At 43.1% G+C, this 22,527-nt stretch overlaps 1 long non-coding RNA gene across 2 annotated transcripts in view; it reads right to left on the bottom strand.

Moving 5' to 3' along the window:
* Positions 1-8,126, bottom strand: part of LOC309334080 — a 50,877-nt gene extending 42,751 nt beyond the window's left edge. The window contains exon 1 of one of the 2 annotated variants that reach the window (XR_014152850.1): positions 8,040-8,126. This is a non-coding gene — a long non-coding RNA (uncharacterized lncRNA). Of the gene's footprint in view, positions 1-7,721; positions 7,846-8,039 lie in introns of those variants that run through there. The other variant, XR_014152851.1, reaches the window with a different exon arrangement.
* Between the last annotated feature and the right edge of the window lie 14,401 nt (positions 8,127-22,527).

The raw sequence follows: 22,527 nt of genomic DNA, 5'->3' as shown, positions 1-22,527 counted from the left end.
TTTGATCTATGGGCTACTATTAAAATGAGGCTGCATTTTAAATTGTATTTTAACCTGTATTTTAAATTGGTTTCTCCCCCCCCCCATTATGTTTTTATTGTAATTTTACTGGTGTTAGCTACCCTGAGCCCCACATCAGCAGCAATTTTTTTAGAAGGTTAAAATACATTTGCAGCAACATAGGTGTGCTCTGGGTCTGCCCTGTCCCACAGTGTCATGTCTCGAGGAATGAACTTTCCGAGGAGTGAAGCCTTGCAGTGGTAATGGAGGCACAAATGTGTGGCATGTCTGAGAGGTTGTCTAATGGAAGAGCTGGTCCCGCTTTTGTCCCCTCTCTTGGGGCTTATCCACAGGTTTTAAAGAGCGGGCCGGGAGGGGGGTTTGCAGGGAAAGCTCTGGAGCAAAAAGAAGCGTACTTGGATATGGAGCTTAAAAGTGTGGACCACGCTGCAAAAAAGCTGGGGAAAGGTAAGTGTGGATAATTCCTTAGTCTTCATTCATTAATCTGAAGGTTTAAAACTATGCATATGTAGTCCTATATGATATTATGGACCCTGCTTTTTTTCTTTTTAAAGGTTCCTACATACACACAGCTTGTATAGATTGGATGAATACATGGAGGATGGGAGAGAGAGGAGGAAATTGAGTACCACCCCCTTCACCATAGTACATGCTAATTATCCAGGGATTGTGAATGTCTACATGGAGTTTACGAACAGGTTTATTAGAATTGGATCCAGGGGACTTTATAAACTGGCTTCCCAGTTTTAACTTGCACACCACCACTGAGTTGTGCCCACAGTGAGGAACTAAAAGCAGTTCCTAACATAGCTGGCCATGGGAGTACCCTTGACTCCAATAAGAGATTCCAGGTCAGCCTTGCTTTTTTAAAAAAGAAGAAATGAATTATTCTTAACTATTGGTGCTTGCCATGCCTTTGTCTTGCTCCCCAAACCTAGCTGCCTCCTGTAATTCACCCATAACATGGCAAGAATCAAATCTGATAGTAGTTTCCAAAATTCATTGTTATGGCAGCTGGAAACAGAATCATTTGGGTGTGCATTTTATTAAAGGGGCTAAGCCAGCTGTGACCCTCCCAGGAGAATGTCTCTCTTCCCCTCCAGAGAAGGAGTGACACAGCTGCACAGTTCTTCTAATGCTTCCTCCTAGCAGATGATCCAGAAAGCCCCAGTTCCACAGGGAGGCCCCTTCAGATAAGAGTGTTGACGCTGTAACATTCACCTTTCTGCTGCAATAATGTCATCTCCAATTCTGTATGCCATTTAAGTCCTGGATGGCTGTTGTAACAGGACATGCTCCAGAAAACATCTTTGCTGAGCAACCTACTAATTGTTATCATTGTTGTTTTTGTTTCATGCTCCTCACCATGAGCAGTTGAAAGACCTTTCAAAAGACTGCTTTCTTACAAGTGGCAATAATCTAGTTGTTTTTTAAAAGCTATCTCTAGATTGGGTTTTCATTCTTTTTTGGGAAATTAACTCGTGTGCTTTTCTGTACCCTTCTAATTTCTTAATTTAGTAAAAAGAGAGGTTGGCCTACTTGTGCTCCGAGCCCCAAAACCCATCCCCCATGGAAATAAAGACACAGTGGAGACAGAATTTAGTTTAATTGTTAATGGGCAAATTTTGGCCACAACTTTATTAAATACACAAATGTGACTGGTATTGACTTAGGCTTTGATATCAAAACTATAACTGGCTCCTGCTCCACCCTGCAGGAAGCCTGGAAGGATAAACAACCAGCAGGGGGAGCTCCATCAATGTATATTGACTAGTGCTCACCCCTGGGGTTCTCGGGGGTCCTGGCATGGCCCTAGCCCCTCTCTGGGCTTCGGACGATATCCAGACTCCCGAATTCCTTTAACTGAATACCCTATTAATTGTAGGGGAAGGTGATGGCCGCACCTCCCCTTCCCACATTCCCCTAAACCAATGCCTAACCACCACACGAGCACCTCGCTCGCTGCCAATACCATCACACCTGCAGCCATCCTTTCAAGCCATCCGCATTCTCTGCCAGCCAAATATCATTCCCTTCATCAGAGAGATATCACCCCACCACCCAGTACCAACACTTTTTTGGCCACCGCATGACCCACCAACTTCCTGGTCCTATTTGTGGCAACCGGGGAGCCAACAACGTCGCATGAGTAGCTGCGACCAAATAACAGTCAATTGAGGAAAATTAGCCAACAGATCGTCCATGTCTTTGATTATGCAATGCTTCAGGACCACGCCTTTTAAATAAGGCAGGTCATTCTCCCCCAACTGGATCACCAGAGCAGAAGGCGGTCCCCAAGCCACCGCCTTAGCCTTGACCAAAGGAAGTATCGTATTTTTTGCTCTATAAGACACACCAGACCATAAGACGCACCTAGTTTGGATGAAGGCTCCCCCTGCCCAGCGGGATGAAGGCTTCCTCTGCCCACAAGAGGATTCCCATGACGAAGCCAGGACAGCAAGAGGGATCACTGTGCACCCTGCCCTAACTTTGTTTTTGACCTAGAAATATTAAGCTGCAGGTCAGTGTCCAACACCGATATATCACTCAGTAGCAGACCCCTAGTATGCCCTCCCACGGCCACTTCACAAACAACTTTGCCCACCCTCAAAGCACCGAAGAATGCTATGGAGTATGCAGCTGCAAACAAGCGAGCCTCATACTTTGACCAACATATCAACCTCAATTTGGCATGAATCCTGCACAGGATATCATAATTAGCCTTCTGCCGCACTTCCTAATAGGTTGCATTCTGTGCCAACCTTCCAAAGCTTTACGCACAAGAAAGTCTGCACAGGGGTCTAAAGCAAATAAGACTTTACTAAAAAATGAAATAGCAGCTGCATGGATTTTAATCGTCTTTGGCGTACGTCCCAGCTGATATAGATTTGCTAAATACTGTAAGACGTGGTCAATGGAGGAGGAGCGTTCACAGCCTATAGCCAATGACTTAAAGCGAAAGGTTGAAAAATATGTCCAAGCCTTTCTATAGGATCTAAAAGGGCAAGAGGAAACAGAAGAGAATACTCCCTTAACCACTAAACTTTTCCAAGATTCCAGAGGTGATCCGGAAAAAATTCTGGCAACAGCTGTGCCTCTGGAGCCAACTCCCTGAAACGGTCTACCTGAAAACAGGACAATGCATCAGCAATGTCATTAGTAATACCAGGAATGAACTTTGCTGAAAAGGTAATGTTAAACTTCAAACATTGGAGGACAAAGGATCGAAGGATTCCAGAGACCGGGGAGGAACGAGAAGACTGATGGGCCAGGATGTTCACGACAGCCTGGTTATCTGTCCAAAAACAAACGCTGCGGTTTCTAAACTCCTCCGTCAAAATATGCATGGCCACTACGATTGGGGAAAACTCAAGAAAGGTGAGGTCCCTCGTGATGGACCTGCCAAGCCACTCCTTCAGCCATGGCTGTGCACACCAATGACCTCTGAAATACAGCCAAAAGCCCAGGGATCCAGCCACATCGGAATGCACCTGAAAGTCTGCATGCAGATTTAGTGTGTTCTGCCAAAGAGAAACACCATTAAATTTGTCCAAAAACAACCACCAAATTTCCAGATCCAACTTCACCTCTTTAGAAAGATGCACACGAGGATGAGGAAATTTTAAACCTGAGGAAAGCCTAGCCAGTCAACCACAGAAAGGACGTCCTGGAGAGACCACCCGGCAAGCAAAGTTTAAGTATCCCAGCAAGGACTGAATTTGCCTCAAAGTTACTTTTTTGAAAGGAATTAACTGACTAATTTAAAAGCATACAATTTTTCTTGGGGCAACCTAGATGTTAGAGCCACTGTATCTAGTTCTATACCCAAATATGTTAACTTTGTAGCCGGGCCCTCAGTTTTTTCGGCCGCAAGCGGAACCCCCAACTCCTCTGTAAGGGCCACCAAGGCTTCCAAAAGGTTAAAACAGGAAAGGTCATTTGCAGGTCCGGCCATTACAAAATCATCCAAATAATGAGTGCCCCTGTCAGGCCTGTCCTAAAACGCAAGGCCCAATCGATAAAGAAACTAAAAGCCTCAAAAGTGGCACGAGCAACTGAATACCCCATAGGCATAGCCTTATCAACATAAAATTTTCCCCCAAATTGAAAGCCCAACCACCGAAAATCCATAGGATTAATGGGAAGTAATCTAAAGGCCGACTCCACATCACATTTTGCTAAAAGGGCACCAGGCCAAATTTATGAACAAGCTTGACCGCTTGGTCAAAAGACACATATTTGACAGAGCAAAGCTCTCCAGGAATAGCATCATTGACCAAACTACCCCTCGGATAAGATAGATTATGAATTAAGCAAAACTCCCCTGGGGCCTTCCTAGGAACTACCCCTATTGGTGACAAATGCAAATTTTTTATAGGTGGGACGTCAAATGGCATTGCCATGCACCCCAAAGCTATTTGCCTCGCAGTCTTCTTCCTAGCTACCTCAGATCTTTACCTAATGGATTTTTGAACAGGAAGATTTTGCGAAGGAGGAGAAAATGCAACAGGTATGCAGAAACCAAAGGAAAACCCTTTCCACAAAAATCTAGCCACCTTAACATTAGGATAGAATTGTCGCACTGCCAAATAAATACCCCCAACCTTGCCACACTGCCGATTGGCTAAAGGCCAGTGGAAAGTCCCAAAGGCTTACAATATTATCCTATAACATGTAAGCTAAGAAGCCTTAGGTCGGATGTGGGGGATCTCAGGCCTAGGGTCTTAATGCCTTCAGCCCTCACTTTTTGGCATTTGGCATTCTTCCTAGGCTCATAGCTGTCAACCTTCAGATTTAAAAATAAGGGACCAGCACCCTCGAAAATAAGGGATCAGCAGCCAAAATAAGGGATTTTCCAAACACAGGTATGTTCAACTTCTGAGCCCCTCCGAGCCAAAGGCAGAAAACCCAGCCAGCAGCCAGACAAAGCCTCAAGCAGCGGTTCTCACAGAGCAGCAACCCAGCAAAGGGGATGCAGCAAGGAAAAACACCATCACCTCTCCGCTGGGAAGCACTGAGCAAAGGCGAGTCCCCAGGCAACGCGGCCAATTTGATTGGTACAAGGCATGCAAGCTCCACCCCCCAGTCGTTCTTAGACTCCTTATTGGGTGAGCAACGCAGCCAAGCAACACAATTGGAGCCTCCCTCCTCCCTGGCCGGCAGGGAGGGAGGGAGAGGAGCTGCTTCCTTTGAAACCCAGGAAATTTAAGGGACGTCATCAATAAGGGACAGCAGCGGGTCACAGCGCTGGGATAAAGGACTTTCCCGCCAAATAAGGGACGGTTGACAGCTATGCCTAGGCTGTTTGTGATTTACACTAGCTTTTGGCGGTGGTGTTCTTTTATGTGTTGGGTTTTCTTGTGAAAGCGGTCAATCCTGGGTGAAATGGGAAAAGATATAGAATGGCATTTTGTTGAGGCTGTTGTTTTGTGGACCCTGTGCAAAACTACAGGCAGCAACAGCACTGAGTCCATGAACTGCCACATGGAAGCACATTTATACACATCTACCCAAGAGTAAGGGACGCGGGTGGCGCTGTGGGTTAAACCACAGAGCCTAGGACTTGCTGATCAGAAGGTCGGCGGTTCGAATCCCCGCAATGGGTTGAGTTCCCGTTGCTCAGTCCCTGCTTCTGCTAACCTAGCAGTTCGAAAGCACATCAAAGTGCAAGTAGATAAATAGGTACCGCTCTGGCGGGAAGGTAAACGGCGCTTCCGTGTGCTGCTCTGGTTCGCCAGAAGCGGCTAAGTCACGCTGGCCACATGACCTGGAAGCTGTCTGAGGACAAATGCCGGCTCCCTCGGCCTATAGAGCGAGATGAGCGTGCAACCCCAGAGTCGGTCACGACTGCACCTAATGGTCAGGGGTCCCTTTACCCTTTACCTTTACCCAAGAGTAAATTATATTGAATTCAACTGGGCTAGGCATTCTGTACTTGTCTTTAAAGCAACACCATCACCCCGAGAGCAACAACCTTGCCCTCCTAAAGAGCAACTTTAGACCTTGCCTCCCATTAAAGCTGCTTCTTTGTCAGCTTGGGGAAAAAATTGTTTTGTTTCCAGTGATGACAGGATCTCATCTTGGCTCAAATTGAATTGTCTTGGTTGAAGCTGAGCGATTTCTTTAAAAATCAGGAAATAGCTTGGCTTATATCATAGTCAAGCTACATTGATTTCCAGGCTTACATCCCACCCATCCAGGCCCAGGCTCTCGCTGTATTTCAGATAAGTATTATAAAACCCTAAGACTAAGTCTCAGATTTTTTTAAGAATAAAAGTTTTGGTAACCTTCATTACTTATATCTCCTTTTATGTTGGCACTCAGATTGCCAAACTCTCCTGAGGATGAGGCAGAAATTCAATTCAGTTTGCATTTACAAGTGAGCTTCACACTTTCTGGAACAATACATAAACCAAATGAAAGCCATCCTTCAAAACTCATACTTTTCCCAAATTTGAAAAGCAGTTCTCCAGCCATATAGTGTGTGCAAAAATGCATACAGTAAATCAGGCCAAGATGTGGATAAAAATGAATATATTAGTGAAAATAACATGCTGTATGTAGAAGATAATTTGTTTGCAAAAACGTGTATCTTAGGTAAAATCGCATAGTAAATTTTTGTATGTATGAAGAAATGTGCACTGAAATGCTGATGAATGTTCTTGAGGATTTTAAAAAACTGACTGGAAAATTGACAAACTGTAAAAAACCTGAAATCAACATCCATCTGTTTCTATTCATCCTACACTCAAGAAGGGCAGCCTGTTCACTAACAAGTAGCCACTAGCTCTCATTAGTAATTAAACCAGTTAGCAAACTATACAGAGATAAAGTAATTTAGCCTTTCCAAGGTAACTGCTTGTAACCATATATAACAAAATAGCCTTGTTTTTGTTGTCTCTGCTTTTAATTTCAGACTTGTTTGCTTCCTTGCTATTGTCACATATAAAATAAATCTTCTTCTGTATTTGTACATATAGGCTGAAAAACAAGTTTCTTGGAGGGGTAAAAAGCACTGATCAAGGACTTGCCATTATTGACAAAAGCATTTTTCCAGGGTATTAGCATGCTTAGTCTTTTTTCTAAGATGACTTGTGTTTGGGGCCTGCCTCAGATAAAAAGAACACTGAATCTAATGGAAGCTTCCCCTTAAGCTGTGGAGATTCATAGGTGACTTCTGAACTTCTCTGCCTGTGATATGTGCCACCAGAAGAGAATCTCAATAAATCAAAAGCAGCACAAAGAGAATGGGCAAACACAGGGAACATAGAATAGATGAGCACCACGGTTCACAAGAATCACAAGCAGTATGTATTATCTTGAAACTCTTGTTTTAGGGCTTCATTTTGAATTATTTGGGAAGGCAGCACCAAATTCATTGCATGGTTCTTGAAACAGTGTCATTGAGACCATCTGGATAGAGATGTGGAAATGTTTTCAGGTTGTTTCTGTAACTTTTTTAAAAAAACTTTATTGTGAATAATGTATCTTTGTATTTATGGATTTCATAACTGAGAGAATGAAAATCAAGAAAATGTCCCCCAAAGTCTTGTGTTTCTCAGATTTAATCACCATCTACTGAGTTTCTTAACTGAGAGATGGGAGTGAGATCTGCCACGGCCTAAAAATGGCCTAGAGTGTTTCCTAGATGCAAAATGTATTGTACAGTGGTACCTCAGGTTACGAACGCTTCAACTTACGTTTTTTCGGGTTGCGAACGTTTTTAACCCAGAAGTAAGTTGTGAGAGCTCCCCGAGGTCTCTGCCAGTGCCAGGAGACAAGGCCGGAAATCCAAGGAGGCCGAGGCCTCCCCTGATGCTGGCAGACAAAGCCCGACTTCCGAGGATCCCGGCAGCCAAACCCGACATCCACAGGGCCTGCAGAGGCCGGAGGGCTAAGCCCCAACATTCGCAAGCCTGCAAAGGCTCTGTGACTGGGCTCCAGCTGCAGAAGGCCTCTGCAACAACCCCAAGACATCCACAGGATCCCAGCCCCAAAGTTAGGTAAGGATCACTTACCTAGCGAAGACAAAGAGCAATGAAGCCGTTGAGAAACAAAAGGAGCCTCTGCCGAAAAGCCCTTTGCCCCACCCCTAGCTGTAGCAAGATGGGTGGCACCTAGCCAGGTAAGCCCACCTACCCTGTTGTGGGGGGGAGTGGAAAATTTTGGGATTCTTTAAGCCCTTTATCAGCCCTTTGCCCCACCCCTAGCTGTAGCAAGATGGGTTGCCCCTAGCCAGGTAAGCCCACCTACCCTGTGGTGGGGGGGAGTGGAAAATTTTGGGATTCTGCAAGGGATTTTGGGATTTGTTTATCCTGTGCCCTGTGCCTTTGTCTCTGTTTTGTGCCTTCGTTTGGGGGACTTCTGGGGGACTATGCCTTCTGCCATTGTTTTGGGGATCTGTGGAACTCAATTCAGCTTCCTGGGACTGCTGACATGAAGCAAAGCAGCAAAGGCAAGAGAACTATGAACAATGATAACGTAATCTCTCACTTTAGACAAATCTTAAAACAATGACAAAAGCAAGTCTCAATCAAAAAACATTTGGTAAGGAAAAGATCCAGTGAGTCTGAACCAGGTGGCAGTGGTGTAAAAAAGGCAAGGGAAGGAATGGCAGGAGAGAAATCACCGATTGTTATTGTGGAAGAGGACCCTGAGCCCCCATCCAAACAGTGACTATCATCAGCACAGGTAAGAAAAAAAATCACATTTTCATTTTGTACTGTTTTATTGATTTCATTTTATGGATCAATGGCTTTGTTAGATAGTAAAAATTCATGTAAAATTGTTGTTTTAGGGGTCACTTTTCATTGTCTGGTTCCTGTTGAGTGTTTCACTGCTAATCAGAGGCTTCCTGTTGAGTCTGCCAGCTGTTGAGTCCTGAGCACCCACGCAACACAGAAGTTATATTTGGAGGTTTTGTTTTTGCTGTTTTTTTGCATTTTGGTTTTGTGTGGCTTTTTTGGTTTTTTGACTGTGACCTGTTCTTCATTTTATGGGACTGACTTGTGACTTTGCTTTTGTGACTGTGGCTTGTGACTTCATTTTTGTGACTTGTTTTTGTGACTGTGTGGAACCCAGTTTAGCTACTGGTTGATTGTGTGGCTGCAGAGATGGATAAAAGCCCCCCCCCCATCCAAACTGACTATCATCAGTGCACGAAAGAAAGAAAAAAGTTACTTTTTTCATCTAAAATATTGTCTTATTTATTTTATAGTACAGTACATTGATTATTGCCTTCATTTTATGGTTCAATGGTCTCCTTAGACAGTAAAATTCACGTTAAATTGATGTTTTAGGGGGCGTTTTTCATCGTCTGGAACGGATCAATCCACTTTCCATTACTTTCAATGGGAAAGTCCGCTTCAGGTTAAATACGCTTCAGGTTAAGTATGGACTTCCGGAACCAATTAAGTACTTAACCTGAGGTACCACTGTAGTGACTCAGCATCCTGTAGTGACTCAGCAGTCCTTTCTTATTAGTAATCATTGTTGACCAGAAGGTTCCAGGCTATCTGAGCCCTCCTTATATAGCTGCATGCAGGTGTGAGAGTCAGTCAGTCAGTCTGTCTTCCAGTCTTTCTGTCATTTCTCAAGCTATGCAGTCCTACCACTTACTCCTCAGAGCAATACGGCCGAGATGATGCTATGAAATCAGCAGGACTTAACAAGAGACCCTTAATGGGAGATCTGCTGCAGTGAAGGCTGAAGGAACTGCTCCCTGCTGCAAGGCCCTGTTCCCTGCTGCAAGGCCTTCAAGACCCAGACTCACTGGAAAAAAACTCTTTGGTTGGAGCAGAGTGCAGGTGCTCTGTTACTGGGGTACTCTTGAGTGTGAGGTTGGTGCCATGTGCAGACTGATGTTGGAATGTGCAGGTACAACACCTACAGTATGAATTATTTCCCAGATCCTCTATGGAGTAGCAATATGGGGCATGGATCCAAATGCTAACAAAGCCTTAGAACAAATTCCTCAGGAAAGTGCTCTCGCTCCCTAGTGGGACCCCAGCTGCTCTTCTCTGCTTGGAAGCAGACGTGACAAGAAGACTGACTATCTATGTCTAAACTATGTGAAAAGACTTCAGTCTCTCTCGGAGGAGAGATTCCCTTCTATATGTCCCACACAGAATGGGAACAGAGCAAATGTTGGAAGGGTGGCATCCAACGCCTCTTCACCCAGTATCAATTACAAGATCTTCAGGTGGTCATGAAGATGGATAAGAGGCACTTAAGAGATTGTCTCTTCCAGTCTGATGCATAAAGGGATTTAACCATGATTGTCTCTACCAAAAGTTCACCATGGTTCCCACTTATCAAAATGGAGCACAGCCAAGCTAGTTATCTAACAAAGCTCCCACTTGCCATACTAAGAATCGCTTTTACAGAATTACAATTACAATCGATGACCTTGGTGGCAGTGGATGGTCAGTACAGCAAAGTACAGTACAAGGAGAGACTCTGTCTGTGTGGGCAAACATGTGTAGAGGACCTATACCACTATTTATTGCAATGCCCGCTATATATAGAACCAAGAGACCGATTTATAAAACCCCTGCTTACGAATGGAACACACTTGAACAGGGCGGAAAGGGTGAAATGGCTGCTAAATGATACGGATGACTTCGTAACTTAGAAAGTAGCACTATATGCGTTGGCAGCTAAGAAGATCAGGAGAAAAGAACTAGATAAAATAGTGGTCAATTGCAAAGGTGATTCGGACATTTAAGGTGGCTCGTACGCAACAAATAATTTCTAGGAGACATGACCGTAGTTTATTGTATTTGCAGTGCCTGGTGTTTTTATTGGTTACTATTGTTTTTGTTTTTGTTTCCTTTTTGAATGATGCCATGGCCTTTGGCTAGTGCAATAAAATTGATGATGATGATGATGATTATGAGTTACTGGCTTAGCCTCATGGTCTTGTCTTGTCTTGTTTTGCCCTTGCCCCTGCAAAATGGTGCTGTGGTTTTCTGGGAGTCAATTTTCATACCACCCACTGCCTAGGCCAGAATGACACTTCCCGGAGTGCCTTTGTCACTGTGATTAGACAGGTTTGAAGTATACTTTAAAACCATTCTCTCTATAGATGTCTTGAGTGGCAAAGGGGGTTTAAAACCCATTGGGCAGTGGGGAGCTACTCACACATTTTGGACTGGGAGTGAACAACCACCAGATCATTTCTGAATAAGAAGGGCCTGGGTGGGATGTTTGTTTCTCATGGATCTGTGCCTTCTGCACTTTGAGGAGGGGCCCGTGTGTGTCTGCATTCCCATCCCCTTGCTTAAAAATAAAATATCAACAATATTCATAAATGTCAGCTGTTTTGGCCTAGTAAACCAGTGGCAACCTCAAATTGGAGATTGTAATAGGGCTGTGGAGAGGAGGTAAACTCTGAAACCTACTTAGCCTAACCACTGTAACAGGAATGTACACTGTGAAGCTCTTCCTCATACGTTATTGGGCTCTAGTTTCCACCTGCCTCAATCAGCATGGCTGATATCCAGGAATGATGTTATTTGTAGTCCCACCTGGAGGACCACACGTTCAGCCCTGCTCCAGAATGCTGAAGAGAGTCACATCACATCCGTTGTTATCATTGTTAATGGCTGCTAAACCTGGTGGTTGCATAAAGCACAAGAAGGAGGTATCAGTGGGATTTGCACAACTAAGATTTGCCAAAGTGGGGGGGGGGGATCCCAAAGGGAAGCAGCCCAATAGGCATGGCATCCAGGTGCATTCCAGGTAGCTTTGGACAAAGGGTATCACACACTGAAATGTATTACTTATACTACAGCTAAATGAGCTCTCCCAAGCTTACCTTTGATTAACTCAGAAATTTACAGACTACTTTTTCCTCCTTTTTGAGCCAATCCAGAGGCTGTGAAAAATGTCCCTACCTGTCACCATTACCAGTTCTCTACCCTCAGAGGTCCTCAGACTTCAGAGCACACACACCTATGATAGCTTTGTCTCCAAGTAGGGGTAGTAATAGGAGGTGAAGGAAGAGCAAAGAAAGGAAAGGCAAATGGTTCCCCCCCCCCACCTTTGCTCTCTCTCTGCCCCTTTCCTCATCACCATGACAGCATGCTGCATCACAGAGGACCATGAAAGATGTAGTTCTTCCAAGGGCTGTTGAAATACGTCACTGTTTGCATCTGGGCCTGACTTGAGCAAACTTGCCAAACTCCCTCCCAACTTAATACTCTTGTCATTCATTAGAAGACCTGAGATCTTTGTTAGAGCTGCCACTGAAATCTCACCTAAAAGCAACATTTGGAATGAATTGGTGGGACCTTCCTCAGGCTAAACACCTGAATTTCAAAGCATGTCAAAGGCATTTTGACATTTCTCAAGAGAGTGGAATGGGTCTGCACAAAGCTAGTTTGTCATTGGATTTTGCCAAAAGAGAAATCCCGCTTTGATTGAAGCCACATAAGTGGAAATGTTGCCTGTTCTGCTGCAAGGTGATGAAACTGGGCCATTTGTTGAGCTACTGACATGCTATAAACTCCCAGACCACCAAACATCTGGCAGGCAAAACAAAGCCTTTGATGATCTCTGTAGCAGCAACTCAAGTCATTGCCTGACTCTTTCTCAAATTATTATTGAATTTTCTGTCACAAATTTCCTAGGTTGGATCTGGAATTAGGGTAAGGTGAAATCAGTTAACTGCCTGTAATACTGGTCTCAGGGGGCATGTGACAAGGGGTGTGATGGAAATACCTATCAATTTTTGTTCCCTCAATTTCTCATTTTCCCAACCTTAAATTCAGTTCTATGGCAATTTCTTTTTTTAAACCTCATGATAATTCATCAAAAGTAAAGTATTTATTAAGGACGCAGGTGGTGCTGTGGTCTAAACCACTGAGCCTAGGGTTTGCCAATCGGAAGGTCGGCAGTTCGAATCCCTGCAACGGGGTGAGCTTCCGTTGCTCAGTCCCTGCTCCTGCCAACCTAGCAGTTCGAAAGCACGTCAAAGTGCAAGTAGATAAATAGGTACCACTCCGGCTGGAAGGTAAACGGCATTTCCGTGCGCTGCTCTGGTTCGCCAGAAGCAGCTTAGTCATGCTGGCAACATGACCCGGAAGCTGTCTGCAGACAAACGCAGGCTCCCTCGGCCTATGGAGCGAGATAAGCACACAACCCCAGAGTCGTCCACGACTGGACCGAACGGTCAGGGTTACCTTTACTTTTACCTTCTTTAAGTCTTTATTAGTTAGCTAAGGGCCATTAATTATCACCCAGAGCCAGGTAAGAATGAAACAGCACACCTGACCTTCGACACTACAGCACTACTAATAAACATTATCACAGTACAAACAAGTAATACAAAAAGTATATATGCTGTGTGTGTGTGTGTGTGTGTGTGTGTGTGTGTAACACAACTTGATACTTTAAGACAATGTAAGCAACCACCTGTTATCCAGCTATTTTCTCTTCTTCCTCCCCACTTTCATGCTTGGCACTCAACCAAATGAAATTCAGCCTGTTCCTTTTTTTATAGGCAGAACTACAGCTAGGAGACATGCTAGATCAAATGGTCCTATGGTTCTGACTTGTGAGCAGAAAGACCAGTGTGTTCTTTCTCCCCAATTCCTTTTGTCCCTCAGTCACTTTGCTATGCTTTTGGAGAATGGCGTAATAATTCATCAGCATTTCAATGCAAATTTACCATAACAAACACATTTTTGTATGCACTTTTGGCTATCAAATGAATTTTTGCATGCAATTTTTCCCAAGGCAATGCATTCAATGTATGTTATTTTCATTAATATGTTGATTTTATTTCCCCCAATAGATGCATTATCACACACTTGTTTTGAACTGCATTACAACATTCCAGAAAGTAGACATTCTGAAGGACAGCTGTGTTTCTATTTGCATATTGTTTTCAAAAGTGTGAATTTGGTAGGTTCACCTTTAAATGCTAACTGAATCAAATTTAACTCTCATTCGTAGATGGGCTACCTATTCAATTATCCCCTCAATAGCTGGAACAAATAATAGAAACATCTTATCTTTATTTGTAATACTGGCAATACTGCTCTGCATATGACCAGCATTGCATGATTTCTTTTCTTTTTGCTGTAAGGTTTACAACATCCATACCCATTCAACAAAAGATGTGCCCATGAGTGTCTTTAAATGTGCCCTATCATATATGGCAGGAAAAAATACATGAAGACTGTGCTTTGGAGTTGTGAAATAGGCTAAGATTCTGATATTCCATATCTGAGCAAATAGCAGTAGGTCACTAAACTATAGTTACCATATATTTTTCAATGAATCAATGGACACTTTTTTTTTTTTTTTTTTTTTTGAAGCTGAGTAGCAACAGGGAGTCAGTAGCGGGGATGGTGAGGCAAAATACCCTGGGCCCAAGCACACATGCATATTGTATAAAGGTGCAAAGCCCTTCTTTTGCACCATGTGAAACATTTATGTGCATAGTTTTTTTAAAAAACTGGGCAATGGCTGCCCACCCACGACTCCCAAGCCTCCCCCGATCAGTCAAAACAAAGGGGGCAGGGGGCAGGAGATCTGTACTGCAAGACACCCCCAGTTCCCCTTCGGTTGTGGTGGCGGCAGTCAGCAGCCTGGAGTCTGCCTAGTAGCACAGTTGGCTCTGGCTGGCTTCAGGAGCTGCTTGGTGCCATGGCACCTGTCATTTTTCCTCTCCGGAAGTCCCCATATGATGTGTTGTACACAAGACTTCTGTGTATGGGGACTTCTGGAGAGGAAAAATGGCAGGTGCCATGGCAGTGTGCAGCTCCTGAAGCCAGCCAGAGCCACCTCTGCTACCAGGCTGGCTCCAGGCTGCTGCCACTGCCGTTGTCACGTTTCCTGGGGACAGATTTGCAAATCTGGGGACATTCCGGGGACGGAATTTGTCCGGGGACAGATTTGCAAATCCGGTGACTGTGCCCGGGAACTGAGGACGTCTGGTAACCCTACACTAAACTTGTTCCTCACAGGGATTTGCCATTTGGCCTTGGGCCAGCCTTAGAAATATCTCAGGAGTTTCAAGTAGAGACTTTGGAGTTTTTGGTAAGGCCGGCATAACTTCCCAGGGAATTTCTGTACAGCCATCCCTTTAACACCCCAAGGTGACTATACTCTTTCTCTGAGGATTGCTGTCAGTGTAAGATTGCAACTTTAGAGATTGTATCACAATCTAGATTACAATTTAGAACTGTCTGAGAGCTATTACAAACAGTGCTTATACCAGAAGGAACTTCCCTTAAGGCATCATTTCTTTCCTCCACCCACTTTGATTCTCTTTGCTATGAGATGAAGGTGAGACCCAACATATGCTCTGCATATCATGTGCTTGCTCGCGTACCCAAGCATACTGTCACTCCTCGTTACACTAGAAGTCTCCTGAGCACAAAGGGAAGTGGAGTTTCAGCGGATTGGAAATGCATGCTTCACTGAGTGCACTGGCAAGTTAGTGACCATCTGCAACAGACGCCAAGGGTGATGGGTTGTTGCTGGGTTGCTGTTGTTGTTTTGTTTGTTTGTTGTTTCTTCTTCTTGCTTAACATTAAATTTTGAAGACGTGTAAAAAAAAAGTATTTCTACGCAGCTGAATACAAAGCACATCAAACACATCTGGCATCAAAACTCTTCTGGAATTGATGGGAATCTGGATTAATTTAGACAGGATAAGTTATGTGATAACTTGTGATAAGTTATTAAGCATCTTTTAAATAGCATCCATGGCTAAGAAAGCTGTATGTGAAGCAGAGAAGTCAGGAGTCCAGATTTCTCCTCTGCCATAAGAAAACATGATAGTCTTAGGCAAGCCACATTAGGCCCAGCCTTGCAAGCTTGGGGAGGGAGGTGAGAGAATGCTATGAGCTGAGGCCCAGATTAGGACCATGGAAAAACCGCTCCTGGAAGTTGTGGTGAGATCCACAGAAGAAGACCTTTGTCAGAAACGCCCAGCATCTGAAGAAGAACAACCTGTTTATAAAAGACTACGGATGGATTCGCCAGTTTATCCAGTCGAGTCAGAGGCCTCTCTACCACCAGAGAAGACCTGCCCCACAGTGCCCCCTCCAGCCTGCTCCACAGTTCCGCCTTTGTCCACACACCAGTGCAAGAAACCTTCACGCAGGGCTGCTTATCATCCCTTTGATTTCACCTCAGACGAGCTGGACCCTGCCTATGAGTGGCCAAGGGAATCTTCTTCTGCAAGGAAAAGTGGTGTGGATGTGATCCCTCTCCTCCAAAGCACTCTGGGCCAGTTTCCTTTAGGTTTGCATCTGGATAAGCTGGAGGCCCTGGTGTGGAAGGAGCACAAGATCAAGCTGTGGAAACTCTGCTTGGAGCGAGGTTACAGTGACAGCCTTACGTTCTTGGAGGTGTTACCTGGGATCAGGCTCAACCCCTCAGGCAAAGGGACTTTCCATGCCTGGAGCTGTTGGACCCAGTGGAGAAATGGTGTGGTGAAGCGGACAGAGGATCGGAGAGAGAGAGACCTGGCTTCAAATCCCCAATCAGCTATGAGTCCCCTCTCACATGGCCACAGTGCTCTGTTTTTAATGTTTGATGCTTTGTTATGTTTTATATATTCTGTAAGCTGCCCAGAGTGGTTGGGGAAACCTAGCCAGATGGGTGGGGTATAAATAATAAAATTGTTGTTGTTGCATCAGCAATCATTCCTTGTAAGAGCAAACTCAAGTGATTCAGTGTGATGGCCTGGGATTCGGACTCGGATGCTAAGCTGAGTTTGCTCTGGCTCCTGAGGGGATGGAGGACCCATTGCCTGCAAACCTAAAAACAGTATACAGGTAAAAAGGCAAGGCTTACAAATCCCACCCTCACAAAAAGAGGCCCCAATGCCACCTTTCAAATTAAGGGCTAAAAGCCTGGGTAAAGATGAAATATTTGTATTGCACCTAAAAATAAAGACAGCAACTGCAATACCACCCTGGAAAGAGCATTCCACCGATGGGGGACCACCTCTGAAAAGTGCCACCCTCCTGGAGGAGGCACATGGAGAAGGCATATGAAGAAAGGCCTCAGAGGATTATTACAGGAACCAGGTGACATCTTGTGAAAAGAAACGGTCCTTGAGGTATTGGGGTTCCAAGCCTTATAAGGCTTCCATTTCTTTTTTTTACTTTTGCCACTTGGTTCATCCACTATCAGCATGTAGCCCCAGAATGTTGCCACAGGGGAATGCAGCTGTCAGACTGAACAGAATTCCCCCATCCTTATTTTAACAGCTTCCAGTGAGTATCCTGGATGGGAGATATATGCCATGAGGTTAACCACTTCTCAGCACTATATGGAAATATTTTAAGAGTAAAGGAAGGGTCAGCTTTCTGCTTTCCTGTGCCTTAAAAGAAGTTACATCTGGATCTATTGGATAGTTTGCAGTTGATTGGCAAGGATGTTTAACAATAGCAGCAGCTGCGGGTGGAGGAGAAATTCAATTCAGTATGCATTGAAAGCCAGATCTATCAATTTCACACTTTCCTAAATGGTATGCTAACAGAAAGACAGCTATTCTTTGAAATTCACACTTATCTGAATACTGCAATGCATTTCTCCAACCAAACAATGTTTACAAAAATGCATGTATTAAGGGAAGGCATGCATAACCATGGATATATTAATGAAAATAACATACAAAGATGCACTATACTAGGGGAAATGGCTTGCAAAACCATTTTATGTATTAGTCAAAACAGCATATAAAATTATATTCGGAAAAAATCACAGTAAAATGCTGCTGAATTTTCATAAAGTTTTTTTTTTATCACAAATGTTTGCAAAATATGGAGTACTGAACTTAAAACTGATAAAATGAGAATGTGAGAGAACTGAAATTGGCAGATCCTTCCAACCCTAGCAGCAACAAAATTATTCCACTTCTTCTGTTTCCCTATACTATTGCAAAAATGAAGAATGCTTGGGTTGACCTGGAATTATTTTTTTCGTGTGTGTGTGTGTGTGTGTGTGTGTGTGTCCTGCCTTTTCCCCTGAAGGGACTCAAAGCAAAAAAAACCCCAACAACTGATGAAAGCATAGAAAGAGCAATCATTTAAAAACAATTAAACATTCATAGAATTAAACTATATACATATGTTAAACCTATTTAAACCATGCCAATCATTACAATAAAAGCAGCATGCCCCCCCCCCCCCCGCTTCAAACACTAGAAACCCTTTAGCAGTCTATAGCATAGCAGGAGAAGGCCACAGGTGAATTGGAAAAGGTCCCTTTCCTTCTTGTTTCTGAAACTTACTGTATCTGCACAAGGCCTGAACAGGACAACAAGAATGAAATTGCTTGCAATGGAAAGGAGGATTAGACAGGCCATAGCTATCTTTAGAGACCTAATAATGGTGTATAAAATTATGCATGGTCTGCAGAAATATAGCTGGGGGTGGGGGGAATCTCCCTCTATGAACGTTAGCTCTTGTAGACATCCAGTGCAGTTGACTAATGGGAGATTTACAAAAGAAAGTACTTCTTCACACAGTGTATAATTAAACTGTGCAGTTTGCTCCACCAAGTAGTTGTGATAGCCACTAACGTGGATGGCTTTAACAGAAGATAAGACAAATTAGTGGAGAAAGGCTATCAACAAGTGCTAGCTGCAAATACCATCTGCTGGAAACCACAGGAGGAAAAGATGTTGTTGCATCCAGGTCCTTTGTGTAGGCTACTTATAGGCATCTGGTTTGCCACTGTGAGAAAAAGATGCTGGATTATATGATCCAGCATCGCTCTTCCTATGTTCTAGATATGCAGCCTCTTATAACAAAGAACCTCAGAATTTAAGCAGTGGTTAGATGGGGCCTTGCATCAAATAGAGAGCTAGAGGACCTCTGAAGTATATTTCAGGTTTAGAATTCAGTGATTCTAGGTCAAATGCCAAGGCTTTTTTTATTAGCTTGGCTGTGATCAACTGCCCTACCAGCTTTTCCCCCTCACAGAACTTCATCAGTGGTCAGTTCACTTGGCTGCATCAGAGGCAAAGATGAGGCCTTTCCATTTGGCTTTTCCCTTCCCAAAAGTGTCTCTCAGATTCTAAGCCATTGCTGACTCAAGTGCTTTGGCCAAAAGGTGAAATATAAATGTTGCAAGGAATTAAGAACCATTCCACCATCTCCTGGCCAGTTTGGCTCTACTGATCTTCCAGTTCTCACCCTATTTCTTTTCCAGATACCCACTCAACTGGCCTTAGAACCAGCCCTGGACTCATTCAGGAGGCGTGACATCTTGGGGAAAGTTGGCAGAACCAGCTGGTGAGGATACACTTATATGGGCTGTGAATATAAGAGAGCTATAAATCTCAGTCTGGACGACAGCTCCTGCATATTAACAGGTTGTCTCAGAATGAGAGTATAAGAAGAAACAGGGCTTCATTGTTCTAAGAGCCTGCATATCAAAGATAACCATTTCCTGGCAAATTCTCTCTTCCCTCCCCTCCCTGCAGATCTTTCCATTCCTTATCTAAGCATTAAAATTGGGATATTTCAAAGAGGAACTGGGCCTTCATCATAGCCAGATACTGCTTTTTCCATGGCCAGGAATCTGGAGAACTTAGTCAGATTTCTCCCTTCCTCAGCCCCGAGGACCAACCCTTAAATTTTTAACTGAATGTCAAACCATTACAAGTAAAATGAATGAAGTGTGTGCAGAAGTAATTTGAGAAAAATTATGATTGTCTGCTAATTAATCCAGTTTATTTTTTAATGAAAGAATTTTCCTGTAATTATTTATCATAAATATTCTTGGGATGCATGCATCTTTAGGACACTTGTACAATATCTGTCATTTTGTAATTATGGTCTTGCAGAATGGCTTCCCCCCTCAAGTCATATTAATCACAATTCTGACTGCATTATGGCATTTAGACCCTGATTCAGACAACAAAAACTTCATCTCCCTTTGAAGAAGCAGAGTGAAAGTACACTATCTAGCCTTCTTTACCAAAATGGCACAGTTGGGAGAGAGAACATGTGTCAAGCAGATCTGACTCACATAAACAGGAGCTAAGGTCCCTTCAGGCCCCCCAATAAAATATTTGCTCTACTCCCAAATTGATGGGCATTGCCATTCAAATGGTGTGCATGTTCCATATATTGAGATTATGCGGGGTGGAGCTTGCCTGCCCCCAATATTGGCACCCCAGCTCACATACAAAGTAATTTTGTAAATTTTATTGAAATTGGCACCCCTTAAAATCTGTACAGCTGCTTTACTACAACTCTCCTCTGTCCTGGCCAATCAACAGTGTTTCTATTCCTGTTAGGCTTCTGACAAAGACCGTTATTCATCTCACTGTCTGCTGTTTAACGCAATTAGTGCAATTATTTTGGCAATTTACACAAGTTACAAATTTAACATAAATTATTGTGCAGGGTCCAGGCCACTTCATACAGGGAGCAGCAGTCCTTGAGGTATTTCAGTCCTGAGCCTTTTACCAATTTATAGGTCAAAACCAACACTTTGAATTGGGCACAGAAATTAATTTGCCGCCAGTGCAGCCAGGCCAGGATTGGCATTATATGCAATTATGGCACTATGATGATACTCCAGATCTCTGGATGACATCTCTCAGTGGTTTCATATAGACATTAAATAGCACAGGAGACAGAACGGACTCTCGGGGAGCCCAAAGCCACAGAGCTGATCAGCGGTCTCCTAGTGCTACTTTATGGTAGTGACACTGCAGGTAGAAGTCAAGTACTGCCAACTCCCAACTCCTTGAGTTGCTCCAGAAGAGCACCATGATCAATGATGTCAAAAGTCTTTGACAGATCAAGGAGAACGGTCAACATTGCATTCTCTAGCCACTTTCTCCATTCCATGCACAATTTAAATTTCTATCCCATTGTCTATTACTTTTTTCTAAACTAAAAAGTCATAAACGCTGTAACCTTTCCTTGTAGGAGGGTTGTTTCATCCTGTTGATCATTTTGATTGCCCTTTCCTGAACCTTTCCCAGCTCCACAATATCCTTTTTGAGGCGAGACAACTAGAACAGTACACAGTATTCCTAATAGATTTGTGTAGGGTATATTCTATACACAGCACACCATAGATTTGCATAACAACAATATGATACCAGCAGTTTTTATATGCATGTTTTAAATGAAAATCGCAGCTGTTGGTAAGTCTGTTCAGTCTTGATACCATGAGTTGCAAGTAGGGAATCCTAACAAAATCCTTACAAAAATCCCTTCTCCAAAGCTGTAATTTGAAAGGCCGCATTGGCTGTTTTTATTGCAAATAGTAGCTCAGGAGAGATCTTTCTCAAGAATGTGATAGGGAGAGAAATAGTCCTCCTCTCCATTCTTCACGACTCTTAGTCTGAGCAGGGTTTCCCCTTATTTGCTACTTGCATACCATTAAAAATACAAATCTTAGGGTATTCTAGGAAATTGCCATCACACCTAGTTTGGTTCTTCCATTATGATGATAAAAAGAGGAAGAAAACAATAATTGTGGAATTTCATCTCTTCTGTGCATCCACAATGCAAGGAATGAAAGAGAGAAAAAAGGCATGGAGGAACTGAAGGATACATGCAGTACAAAATTATGTAAATAAAAATGGAGAATTCTGCATTATGCCCACATCCAGAATGCATTATGCCCACATCCTGGTACTGACCAGATCCAGGCCTGCCTATTTTCATTTTTTTTTAAAATAGTATTTATCCAAATTTTAAAGATTACAAAGATAAAAAGTAAAAAGACAAAAAAAGAAAAATATAAAAAGACAGAAAAAATACAAACAATTGACAAAAAAAAAGATCAAACCTTTACATAACTTTCTTTCCTTTGCTTATTTCCTTGACCTCCTCACACCTCCCTTTTTTTGTATTCTAGTTCAATTAGATGTTTCAGCAAATCCTTTCCAGCTTTGTTTTTATCCTAATAATTTATCTTTTTTTATATATATATAATTTTTTTATTAAGAGTTTTGTTGATACAGCAGAGAAAAGACAGAATAAACAGATAATAGACAGAAAAAAGAACAAACATAAAATTTAACATCTTATAATACCCATCCTTTCTTCATCTTTTGGACTTCCTCACATCTCCCGCTCTTGCGTTCCAAATTATAAAACTTTAGCCAGCAACTTGTCACCTTGTTTCAATTCTTATTATATACATTTCCAATGTTTTGTCCCTAACTTTGAATATTTTTATCTAGGTCTTAGATACCTAATTTTAACACAATGTTTATTCAAAATTTCTTTTTTCTCGTAATATTCACTCATTCTCATAATCTTATCAACTAACTTTATGGGCCCTGTTATTTTCAAATCTCTCATCCTTCTTAGCACTCATATAGTTTACAATGTTTTTGTAGATAGTCCTTGAATTTCTTCCAGTCCTCTTCCACGGCTTCCTCTCCCAGGTCTCGGATTCTGCCGGTCATTTCTGCAAGCTCCATGTAGTCCATCAGTTGCATCTGCCATTCCTCCAGCGTGGGCAAATCTTGAGTTTTCCAATACTTAGCGACGAGTATCCTTG

This window comes from Podarcis erhardii, assembly GCF_964252035.2.
Source record: "Podarcis erhardii genome assembly, chromosome: Z".
NCBI classification, from domain to species: domain Eukaryota; kingdom Metazoa; phylum Chordata; class Lepidosauria; order Squamata; family Lacertidae; genus Podarcis; species Podarcis erhardii.
This window is presented reverse-complemented; position numbering and strand designations above follow the sequence as displayed.